Here is a 13306-nt window from a genome sequence, read left to right on the forward strand (position 1 = left end):
GACGCAGCCAGTCGGCCTGCCCTTTAGGTCTCGGCTAGGCAACTAGCCAGCCGGGATACACATCCGCGTACTCACATCCAAGACCCCTCGGCATGGAGTCAACAGGGCCCGCCGGCCTGCCATGGGTCCCCCGGCCGAGGGTAGAACAGTCTTTTCACCTGCTAGCCACTTGGCCACTACGTGACAAAAGGTGAAAGCTTATAAATACTCCTCAACCCTCTTTGAGGAAAGGATCCGAAAATAATCAGTTAAACACACTAATCTGGTATAAACTCCCTTATCTCTCTACAATATACTTTGTGCCAAGTAACACACAACTTAATCCCTTTTAAGTTTACTGACTTGAGCATCGGAGTGAGTTCGCTCGGTGCCAAGCCGAGCCCTCAGTTTGTTCATTGTTTCAGGAGAGGCCGAAAGGAAGAGTCAAGCAAAGCCATCATTCTACAAGCTTACGTGGTAACAAACCTGCTCTGGAATTACAACCCAGAACAATTGGCACCGTCTGTGGGGATCCCATACTAAAAGTTAGTCAAAATCCCTTACAAAAAAAAAAAAAAACACAAAACAAAACCCACCCAGCAAGCTAAGAAGATGTCAAAGCAACAAAAAATAATTGTGACCGACGAAACTGCATTCTATCAGGATGACACAGTCCACAATTCTGAGATTGGGCGATCCCCACCGTGTGTAATTCAACCGGCGTACGGGATGCCAATACTACCAGAAACACCGCTGCCTGCCGGCCACGTCACTGTCATGGGACACGTGGTCGATGCAGCCAAACTGAAGCTATTCCTGGACCTGATGGGTAATACGCCGATCACCCTCGCCGCAACGACGGTGACGGCAACACACCCGCAGGTGACCAGGGCCCAAAAAGTGACTCCGAACAACTTGTCCGGGGCAATGCAAGGAGCGGAGCATACTAGGACGCCGGCGGAGCCCATACTGCCAGTGGCAGACCAAAGTCCTTCCCCCACTCGCGGGAGGACAGCGTCGCCGCGGCAACGAGGCCACCCCCGAAGATATGAAGAAAGGAGTCCGACTCTCCAAAGTCGGGAAACAAGAAGCCCTTCCCGCCATAGGGAGAGAAGCCGGACTAGGGGTGCGAGGAGCCGATCACCACGTGTCGTTCGACACGTGGTCAGACAGCCCCTCAATGCCTATGTCCTCGGAGTCTCCGTGCCGACCAAACTGAAGCTGCCGCCCCTATCATACAAAGGGGATAGCGACCCAACCGACCACACCGAGGCTTTCGAGTCTTACATGTCGGTATGGGAGCAGCCAGATGAGGTATGGTGCCGAGTCTTCCCGACAACCCTTCATGGAATGGCCTAGAGTTGGTACAAGGGGCTGCCTAACGGTTCGGTATACTGCTACGCCGACCTAAGGGATAACTTCGTAGCCCAGTACGCCTGCAACAAGAGAAGGGCCGTGGAGACATCGGATCTCCTCACTATCCGACAGGGGGGGAGGATGAGTGTCTACGGAGCTATGTGAAGAGGTTCGACGCGAAAGCTCAGCAGATCCGGGAGCTAAACACCGAATTGGCGGCCTTCGCACTGATGAAAGGCCTGCCAAAAGGCGAGCTCAAAAACGAGCTGATCAAGTGCGGGGACCTCAACCTGGACTCCGCCAGAAGGATGGCCGACCAAGCCATAAAGGTGGAGGATTACCACAAGACCTGGGTAGGCCACAGTGAAGCTGGGCACCAGGAAAGGAGGAGCCGCTGGGAGAATGCTGAAGAAGGTCGCCGTGACAATGATCGGTCACGGCCTGAAAAATCTAACAGGAAACAGAACTCGGCGGGCGCCGGGGGGAGTTCGGGACCATACACCCAAAAGCGGTATCACGGTCTTACCCCCCTGGTCAAATCATCGGCCGAGGTTCGCCCTGAGCAAGAATGAAGAGCAGAAGTGGTCAAGACCCCCTAAGACGAGGGCGGAGGGCGACGCAAGCCAATTTTGCGATTACCACGGCCAGCCCGGCCATAAGACCGACGACTGTCGGCATCTGAAGAACGCCATCGAGGAGCTGATCCGAAAGGGGGCTCTCAGCAAGTACGTAGCTGGGACCCCGGAAACGAGCTCCGACGGGGCGAACAGAAAATCAGTATTCCAGAGGATGGGAGTGATCCAGATGGTTACCGGAGGAAACGAGAACGGAGGGTCAGCCAATGGGCACAAACGGCACCTAAATGAGCTTTCCAAGCCATCAACTTTGTGCCCGCCACAGCGATCCCCGCTTCCGCCGTCCCCGATATAACCATCGGAAAGAAAGACTACGAAGGAGTCGTAGCCCCGCACAGCGACCCGCTGGTGGTCCACCTGGACATATCCAACCATTTGGTTAAGAGGTGCCTAATTGATACAGGCGCCTACACGAACATCATGTTCAGGGAATGCTTCCTCAACCTCGGTCTGAAGATTGAGGACCTGAGCCCCTGCACCAACCCATTGTACAACTTCTCTGGGGCCGGCTTGGTGCCCCTGGGGTCAATAAGGTTGCCGGTGATGTTCGGCGAGGCGGATGCGGCCAAGAACGTTTTATCTGAGTTCGTGGTCATTGATGGTTCGTCCGCCTACAATTTTCTGGTAGGCCGGGTTACTTTGAGCGAGGCCGATGCTGTAATGTCCATCCGGGCCCTGACATTGATGTATGTCTCGGACCGGGGGGAGGCATAGAAACTCGTCTCAAAGGACGAGAGAGACGAAACTGTCAATGTCCAAATATCTGCCAGAGGGTGTAACTGTGGACAGCGGGCCGCCCACGGGAGCGCTTGGTGAAAACGAAACAAGCGTTTGCATTTTTGTATGGAGTCGCCACCAATTTTTATGGGAAATTGGAACCGTTCGAATACCTCGTGTCATGTCAAGACATAAAGTAGAGACATGAACACTAAGCAATCGTTACCCTTAACATTCTATGTCTAGAATGACTCTCGTGGATGCCAATAAACACGGGTGTTCACAGATATCTGGAGTAAGGGGTGAGGGTACATATTAGGAAGCTCTTTTGATCGAACACCTAATCCCGCCCGCCTCGATAGCGGCCTCTACTAATGATTAGGGAAGTTATTCGTACTCGATATATCGTCGATTGTAATGCATGGAATGCAACATCCAAGTTTTAATCCTAGCATGTGAAGATTTAACTAAGTCGGTTAACAATTAATTAGCATACAATTGGGTCGAAGTAGGATTTAATGTTGATTTACATGTGAAAACATACAAATGCGATAAATAAATACGATAAGAGGAAATTGCAAAAGAATTACATTAATTACATTGGATTAGGCGATTTATGTCGAAAATACCTTTAAAACGGATAATTTGAGAAAAGAAGAATAAAAGAATAAATTAACGAACAAGAATCAGCGTGATATTACAGATAATAGTTAGTTAAGATGTAAACTAATTAGCTAAGTCGAGGCAGAAACGGAGTTCAGGGACAGAACTCAGCCAGGAACAGGCGCAGCAGAGCTGCGTCTTTTGGAATAGGCGCAGCAGACGCTGCGTCTGTTCCTTGGCTCAGTTTTGGCTGTGAAGCCGTAATTGCAAACCGTTAATGTTAATTGGTGATTTTAATGATTGATTGATGATATTTACTCGGATGAAAGTGATTAGCATGTTAATTACATGTGGATGAGTTGTGAAAGCAGTAAAACATGGGTAAGACGAATTAAACGAATTAATTACAAGGATGAAATAATGACAGAAGTGAAAAATATTAATGAGTCAAACTATTTAAATCGATTAACTAAGTTAAATACAACGGATTAATGACGAATATGCAACGAATACGACAAAAGACAGATTAAACTATATCAAGGACGAATTCCAGAAACCCAATATGAACAAATTGAATCTCTACAACCCGGAATTGAATTTAATGGCGAAAACCCGCAAATATTGGATTATTTGGGATTTTAAGTCGGATTTGATGGATTAAACATGTGAATGATAATTATAATATACATGTGGATTATATACTATGGTGACGAAGAATTAACAGACGAAGCAAAAGAAAGAATTTGAACACGAATTACAGAGGACGAGCGAAGAAGAAAGGAAGCAGGAACTGCGGCAGCCTTACGAAGAGGCGCAGCAGGAACTGCGCTCCTTCGAAGAGGCGCAGCAGTTGCTGCGTCTTTTCTCGACGGTTATCTACTGGAAATTCGTAAAAAGAGGTTTTAACAAAAGGTTTTAGAAATCGGTTTTAATGGTACTTTCGACGTAAACCTTACAATTGATGATGATAAATAAAATACAATAAATAAAAGAGGAATTTACACCCTCAGACTTAAATGTTGACGAAACAAGAAGGACTAAGATATCGATTAGTGATGCTCGACGCGAATGCAAAGAAAGTGCCCTCGTAAGAGGAAAACGATTAATTAATTAAGTTGATTGATGTGTAGTTGGTCGAAATGGTCGGTCATGCAACGGAGAGGCTGGTACCCGGAAAGATCCGAGCTTACGTGGTCGAAAGTTCAAGCACGTAGGCGCCAATAAGTAAGAACAAAGTCTAGAATGCAAAGGGAGAAGAGAAGGGCGGACACTCGCGTGAGAAATATGAGGAGCGAAGGCTCCTATTTATACTAAACACGCGGAGGAATTAGGGTTTCGGAGACTCTTTGGAAGTGAATCTCGGAAAGATATGAAAAAGATACGAAAAACACGCAGAAAAGGGCCTGGGAAGAGGCGCAGCAGCCACTGCGTCTCTTGGAAGAGGCGCAGCACCTGCTGCGTCTGTTCCCAGGAGGTTTCCTCCTACTGAAGAAAGATTTCCGTGTTTGAGTTATGGTAGGACGGAAATAATTCGATTTTCCTTAATATCTTATGAATATTACGGGATATTATTTGCCAAAAGATAAATTTTATGAAATATGGAATAGAAATATCCGGAACATTCCAGAACATTCTGACTCGGGATTTAACAGTTATCAGAAAATGGAGACGGTTTTAGGCCCGGAATCCGAATGTACTCTAATTACTGCCAAAACGACCGTATCGGGACGTAGATGACAACCATGAGGTAGACATTTAATATTTGAGCAATCACTTGACGATAATCTTACGAACTGTCACAAATCGTTCCGCGTATCAAACATGCGGCCCAATCATCACCGGGTGGTTTGCGGGAGGTGCAGAAATGAGGTATCTACAGAGCCCCCACTTTGACTGAGGCTTGGACAAGGCGAAAGTCAAATTATAGCCATCAGGTCAATCGAAGATTACAACCTGACGACTATGGCGACGCGAGGCGGCTCAAGGAGTCTGAACCAAGGACCTGTCGTCGGGAACATTTTAGAGTCTGTCGACTATCGGGGAGGGTTGTTTAAAGTCCATTAGACTACGTAAGGAGGCTCTCCAGCCATAAGAAGAGACCATACCTGAGACTTCTTCCTCGAGATGCTTCCGGAGTTGCGTAGGAGCTAAGGTTAAGCATGGGAGCTAAGGGTAAGACCTAAAGGATATATAAGGATTGTGCTAGGGTATGGGGCCCTAAAGGAAAGCATTGACGGGAAGAAGGTCAAATAGTAAGTTCGGCTAAGGATAGCTAAGGTTTGGATACTTCTGGAAAACGACACCTTCGTCGAACTCTGCGGGGAAACACGAAATATTGCGAGTAGCAGGACACGGCTGGGAACTGCTGGAGGGAAAACTGTTTGGATAATCTTCGGGAAACAACGGCAAGTAGCAGGACATGGCTGGGAACTGATGGAGGGGAAGATCTGCTTGGGTAGATGTTAATCCTCACGTCTTGAGAGAGACAGTACGTCCGCTTACTCTCGCTGGAGACATAATGGGGAATTATTCTTCTTGTCATGAGAGGGAAGGTATATCCGCTTACTCTCGCTTGAGACGTAATGAAGGTGTGTCGAATTTTTGTAAATAAGTAAATTCTCGTTGCGACGAGCAAAAATGGGTCTTGGAAGAAAATCGTCGAACGGACCAAAAGAGTAAAATAGCATCGGGGAAGAGGCGCACCAAAGATGGGCCCACGAATAACGAACTTTTAACGAATTTTTGAAAATCCGTATGGAGGGAACAAAAGGAAGAGGCGCAGCAAGAGCTGCGTCTCTTGGAAGAGGCGTAGCGCCTGCTGCGTCTATTCCCCAATTTGGCTTTCCTGCGTAAAAACGCGAAAATCAGAGGGATTGTTTCATTTGCATTCGAAACACAAATCACTCATTTCTCTCTCAAATCTTCACCATTTCCGCCAAGTTTTGATTCAAAAGCTTGCTTTAAACATGACTAATTGAGGTATGTGTCTTAATCTTGCATTAATCATCTACATTTGTTGAATTTTGAGCCGCAAATCTAGGGTTTTCGACCCTTTTGATCGAAAATTTGGGGCTTTTCCCCCAAATGGATTTGCCTGGTCAAATTGATATTAGAAATGGATAGTAGGTAATGTTAGGAACATAACCATGTATTTGCTTCGAATTTTCATCAAGTTTTGAGCCTTTGAGTGAAATTTTGAGACAGTTGTATAACTAAACCGTAATTTGCCTCGAAAATAGCCTTAGGACTGCCCATTTGCGATGAAATTTGATACTTGGGATCCTTGGATGATGGGTAAACTTTCTACCATCTCGGAATTTTGGTTTGTGACAGCTTTTTTAGGACGCCTTTCTAGGGCATAATCACCGTTATAACGAAATGCTGCCGAAATTTCGACTTGAACCCAGAACTAGGTTTCAAATTGGACTTGACTTGACCCAATTTATCACATGAGCGATCGGGTTGATGGGAATATGGCCATGGATGGCAAGGAAAGAGCGATTTCAGGGCTTTGAAGGCTCGAAAAAACCCCTTAACAAAGGCTTGTCGTCATGTGACGCGGCCTGAATTTGCTTTAACGTTGCAGGTGATGAGGCTTCTACTTCTGGGAGAGCTCACATGGAGATAGACGCCGCTACTGTTGAGGAGGCTTTAGAGCAGGCCTTCACCGCTGCGGTGATGGCTGCTGAGTTTCACGAGGAGGAGGCTGTCGAGGAGGAGGAGATCCCGAGACAAGCCAACGTCGGGCGAGGAGGTCGTCACCGAGGGGAGCTCTGCGTGGCCGAGACTGGGAGAGTAGGCACCTCGTGTGGGCTGCAGAGGGTCACCTGTCCTACAGGACGATGAAGAGTTTGGTAAATAGGAATTCACTACTCACCACCTGTCCTCTTTCATTCTTTTGTCCAAATTTCTTTCAAATTTTATTCAAAACTAAAGATAGCTTTTGCTTCCAATCATAATAGGAGGCCGGGAACATCAGGTCGTTCTCGGGGTACACGACGGCGATGGAGCACTACGAGCGGCTGTCGGCGGGGGAGAGGGCCATGATCGAGCGTGGAGCGTTTGGTCCTTTGGTACAGATCTGGAGGGATATCGTGAAGAGGAAGTTGCGGGCTAACCTTAGCCTGGTCCGCGCTTTCTTGGACCGATTCTGGGATACGATTTCCACGTTTCACCTGCCTTTCGGTGAGGTGGGAGTCACTTTGGAGGATTACGGCATGATTTCTGGTCTGCCGTGCGGGACCGAGGAGGTGGTGTGGCCGGAGACTGCCATGAGGGTGGACTCGGCCGAGGCGAGGAGATTGATCGGCTGGAACTTGTCACCGAAGGTCGTTGCGATCTTAGGTTTGGTACCCAGTTCTTACGTTCGAGACTACTTTGGGGGAAGACCCCGGCGCTGGTGACGATTGACGGGAGGGAGACGGCTCCTCCTCCTTGTACAGCTGAGCAGAGGGCTCGTCTGTGGCTTTGGTGGTTCTTGTCTTCGATTTACCTCGGAGACAAGGGCGAGAGGCTGTCGACGAAGCTTCTTACCTTTCTTTCTGACCTGAGTTCCCTAGGGCGTTGGGGCCGGTCATCACTGGTTTTCATGCGGTCCTCATCCGCTTCATGAGGGCCATGGTTCGTCCGGAGCTGATGGAGAAGGGGACTTCTCCTGGTGCTGTCGGACCTGGACTACTGTTGGAGGTATGAACCTTCCTTTAGACCAAAGTAAATTCCTTTGTTTATCAAATCACGAAAGATCATCATTGACTATTCTGCTTTACAGGCGTGGGTGTACTCCTACTTCCCGAGTCTCGCGCCCAAGAGGACGGAGCTGCTGGAGAGGGCATATCCTGTGGTGAGGGATTGGGTGATGTGCCAGACGAAGAGCAAGCGTTCCTCTCACAACGTCTACCGGCGGGACGTGAACGCTCTTCAGCTGAGCAGCGTGAGTATCCCATTCGTATTCATTTATACTTCTTATACTTTGCTTTTAATTGATCATAGGAATGATCTTTGCCTTATCTTGTCACAGTGGGTGCCCAGACCTTGGGCGGAGTACGCTGGAGCGCCTCCTTTCGTGGCTGAGGTCCTTCGACCTAAGAGCCCGAGCCGACTGCTGTTGAGGACGTCGATGGGTCCTGTGTGGTACTTGGGCGAGCGTTTGGCTCGTCAGTGCTCTCGGGATGCGTTGACGGTTCCCGTCGATCCTCCCAGGACGATGTTTAGGGAGCCTTCTGAGGCTGAGAGGGAGGCGGACTTGGCTGATGCCAGTGGCGACGCCCTTCTTCTGCCTGGCGAGGACTACTCGGCGTCCCTTTACGGGAGGTTGGCGTACTGGCCGGTAGTGGTGAGTATCTTTTACTTTTTCTTGATTTGACTTTGATAATTACGACGAAAGATCATCGGTTAATGAGAGCTATTTGTCTTTGCAGGAGGTCGAGGCGGCGGGCATCGAGCCCCCAGTGTACCCTGAGACCCTCGAGTACACTGACGCGACCGGGAGGACGATGATCTCCGAGCTGCGTGACTTTGACGTAGCTGTGACGGATGCTGGCCTAGACGACTGGCAGCATCTGATTCGGAGGGTGAGCCTCTAGCTTGTATAACTTTCGTGTAGGAACACATTTGATTGAGTTTGTTCAATTTGCTGAGAATTTCTTTTGAAAATGCAGGTCGCGCCGTCCCGGTTCATGGCATTATGGACGGTGGCCAACCGGTTGCGAGCTACTGCCGTCGAGGCACTCGTCGGTGGTCGAGGTCGTCAGGTATGAACCTTACACCTATTTGATTTTTTTTTTATTTTTGATTTCCAATTTTGCTTGAATCGATTGACATGAGCCAATTTATTGCTGTTTACAGGGTGACCGCGAGCTGGAGCGAGAGTTGACCCAGTCTCGGGAGGAGACAGCTCGCTTGTTGAGGGAGCTCGAGGTTCGGGACGCCGAGATCGCCGTTCGGGCGGCGAGAGTTGCAGAGTTGGAGGGCGCCCAGCCGTAGTTTTGTGTAGTTTTGTAGACTCGTACATTTGGACATTTGATTTTGAACGTTTTGGACTTTGTTTGGGGCGCAAGCCCCCAGTTTGCTTGTACATTTGCTTTGTTTGGTGTATATATGACGGCTTGAGTGCCTTTACTGCTGGGTTGTGTTGCTTGTATCTGCAGGTTAGTTATGAACAGGTTTGGTAGATAACGGTTTACGCCGTCATGCTGCCGAAATTTACATAGAAATCACGCAAAACATACATTTTTATATACATATGGCCTTAATTAGCGCAAAATGAGACTCAAAAGAACACAAAAAAAGCAAATTTTGCCGGAAATGACCGGACGGTAGGGAGGGTTACCCCCTAAAAAAAAAAGATAAATCTATAAGTTAGAAAATGTAGAAGTGAAATGCTGAAATTCGTTAAAAATGAAAACAAATGAAAATTATTTCCCAAAAAGAAAATGAATGAAAATTATTTCCTAAAAAATAAAATGAAAATTATTTCCTAAAGAAGAAAATGAATTAAGTGTGATGAAATGGCGAAGGTGTCGACGTCGCCTCGAAATGCGTGCCCGCGAATTTAGGAAATCTGAAACATGGTAAACTTCTCGTATTTACCAAAATAAAACCCCGTAGGAATTGGAAATCATTCGTTATAGAATTAGGAAAGATCCAACGCGAAATCACGAAGTGAGATCGGGGAAGAGGCGCGGCATGAGTGCGTCCCTTTGAAGAGGCGCGGCAGTCTTTGCGCTTTGTTCCCTGCCGGTCCGTTACGGCGGATTTTTGGAAACAGCAATTAGTATAAATAGAAGCGTCGACGAAGCTTTAATTCACATAAATCTTCCGTCTCTTCTTCGTCTATTCACATAAAACTCTCAAAATAAATCTTCAAAAGAAAATTTTCATTATGAATACTTTGGAGATCCGCTTGTAGGAATGGACCAATGAATTTTCCAATATGGAGAAGCATGACATGGGTGCTTATAACCTTGGGTCTTTGTTGAGTTTGAAACTCATCAAGGTTGTAAAACCGTTCTTGGATGCTTGCCTTGACTATTGGGACCCGAATTATCATGTTTTCGCGTTCCCAGGAGGTGACATTTGCCCATTTTCTGAAGAAATTGCTGCTATTGGTGGGTGGGACCCCGAACATTTACCCGCCATTCCTTCCACTTCGCAAGGGTATAAGAGCAAATTCAGAGACTTGCTTGGACTGACCAGACTTGAGGTGGACCGTCTAGTTACCCCGAAAGGCGTGAGAATGTTTGATTTTATAGACCGATTCATCAACAGGGCCGACCCTACTGTTTCTCATGTTGCTAGGAGGAGGGCATTTGGCTTTTGTTTGTTGCATGTGTATGTCTTCCAAGGACACGTTGACGAAGACTTGAGAGGTGATCCCCGTCTTTTGGGCCTTATTGAGCAAATGGAGCTGCGCAGGAGCCCAACTTGCTTATGCTTAGGAGAGATTATTTTGGGCTTGGATAATAGGAAATCCAACCGCGATCTGCCGTTCTTGGGGAGTCCCGTCATTTTGCAGGTAAAAGACATCTTTTTTTTTTTTTTTTTTTTTTTTTTTTTTTTTTTTTTTTTGTTTTTTTTGTTTTCTTTTTTTGTTTTTTTGTTTTTTTTTTTTTTTTTTTTGCTCTAATGCCTTTTTCGGTAGGTTTGGCTTATGGAGCGGCTCCGATTGATCGAGCCCCAGTTCATGCACTTTCCTATCATGCTCGTTCGATTGCGATGAGGACGCGGTTGTACATGGTGGACTTTACCCGGGTCTGCGATTATTGGAAGAACAAGCTGAAGAATGATGATGGTCCGTTGATTAGGTGGGTTGTACCGTGGTGGCATCTCAAGTCCACACTTTGGAGTGTCTTCTTTGGATCCCACTAGGTCCGTGCGCATTCCGGGATTGGAGTTTATGGTATGCATCTTCCCGGAGAGACTGATGAGGCAAGTTGGGCTGAAGCAGACGATCCCGAGGCTTGACACCGTCTCGCAGACTGCTGTGGCGCTTACTACCGAGAGCCGAAGGGAGTGGGCTATTAAATGGGCCCAAAGAAACATGTGGTTCTTGAACTTCTCCGCCAATGCTTTGTGGGTGTCGGATTCTTATCTGAGATGGCGAAAGGCTACAACTCTGGAAGAGCGCGAGAGACTGAGGAAACGCGAGCCTGTTGACTACAAGGTGCGCGAGGGAGAGAAAGAGAAGGAGAAGCATCTGACAGAGGGAGAAGAAGAAGCCGGGTTTCAAGTTGTTCATCCTTCAAAGAAATCAAAGACTACTCCTGTCGCAGAGATGGTGATTGGCAAGAATGGAAGAGCCAGGCCTCGAGAAAGACCGTTGGTGATTAGGTCTGAAGTGGTGCAAGAGCGCCCAGCTTGAGGTCGTGACAAGAAATATGACAAGAATGACAAGGGCAAAGGGAAGATGGAGGAATAACCCGAGTCTTTATTTATTATTATTTGGTTATTATTATTATTGTTGTTGTAATAAAAGGAGGGATTTTTAGAATCCTAGCCTATTCTATTTTTATTATGTAACGTACTATTATTATTATTTTGGAAACGAATGAAATAAAAAGGTTAAATGGTTATGAAACCGTTGGGATTTTCTACTTATTATTCTTGTCGAATTTCGAATGCGATGCAAATGTCCTTCTATTTACATTTTAGATATGATGGGTTGAATCCTGTGAAGGATTGCCTACGTATTCACTTGAAAAGCGAAATCAAACCCTTGCGCGTAGTTCGAGTAAATGTAAAAGAATAATTGTTCGAAGCAAGAGCTTGTAATGAACATAGAAAATAAGCATGAGCTTTTGCTTACTCTGGAGGTGCGAATTTAGTTTATTTGATGATATGAGGATGACAAACTTGTCAAAATGCAAGAGCACAAAGACATTAGCTTATTTCAATTTGGGCCAGGGGGCCGTTTATTTAGTGCCACAAGAGCGACACGTGGGGTTACGCGAGGCGCGTTTTTGTTCCTATTCTAGGCATAGTACCGTTTCAGTTGGTCAAGGTTTGTGGGGTTTGAAAACTCATTCCCATCTAGGTCTGTGATTCTAACCGCACCCCCTGGGAGTATGGATTTGACTAGAAATGGTCCGGCCCAATTAGGTTTGAATTTCCCCCTTGGGTCAACAGGTAAAAGAGCTCTAACCGATTTGAGTACTAAGTCTCCTTCTTTGATGTTTCTTGGCCTAACCCTTTTGTTGAAAGCTCGTTTGATACGTGCTTGGTATGTTTGGACATTATGCAAGGCGCGCAGCCTACGCTCATCTAGGAGGATGAGTTCTTCATATCTATCCCTCTTCCAATCGGCCTCCGGGATTTGACTTTCTAGTAGAATACGCAGGGATGGTATTTCTAGCTCGACTGGTTGTACAGCTTCCATGCCGTAGGTCAAATAGAAAGGAGTAGCCCCAGTGGGCGTCCTGACAGATGTACGATACCCCCATAAGGCAAAGGGTATTTTGCTTGGCCAATCCCTGTAGTTGTCAATCGTGACAACATTCTTGTTTGCCGCCTCTACCGCGCCGTTAGTCTGTGGTCTATAGGGCGAAGAGTGGTGATGCTTAATCTTGTATTTGGCTAACAATTGCTCGGTTTCAGCTTGGAAATGTGACCCGTTATCGCTAATGATCTCATGTGGGCAACCATATCGACAGATAATGTTGTTTTGTATGAATTTTGCCACATTTTTAGCCGTAAGACCAGTGTAGGAAGCCGCTTCTACCCATTTGGTAAAATAGTCGATTGCCACTAGAATGAAACAGTGTCCTCCTGTTCCGGCTGGGGTTATCTTTCCAATTATGTCAATTCCCCATGCGGAAAATGGCCAAGGAGATGTCATTGTATAGAGCAACGAAGGAGGGACATGTTGTACATTCCCGAAGATTTGACAATTGTGGCAATGTCTTACGTATTTGATGCAATCGGATTCCATTGTGGTCCAATAATATCCCAGACGTGTAATTTTCTTTGCCATCATTGGCCCACTCATGTGAGGACCGCATTCTCCGTCGTGGACTTCTTCC

The sequence above is a fragment of the Silene latifolia genome, chromosome 1, assembly GCF_048544455.1.
Source record: "Silene latifolia isolate original U9 population chromosome 1, ASM4854445v1, whole genome shotgun sequence".
Taxonomy (NCBI): Eukaryota; Viridiplantae; Streptophyta; class Magnoliopsida; order Caryophyllales; family Caryophyllaceae; genus Silene; species Silene latifolia.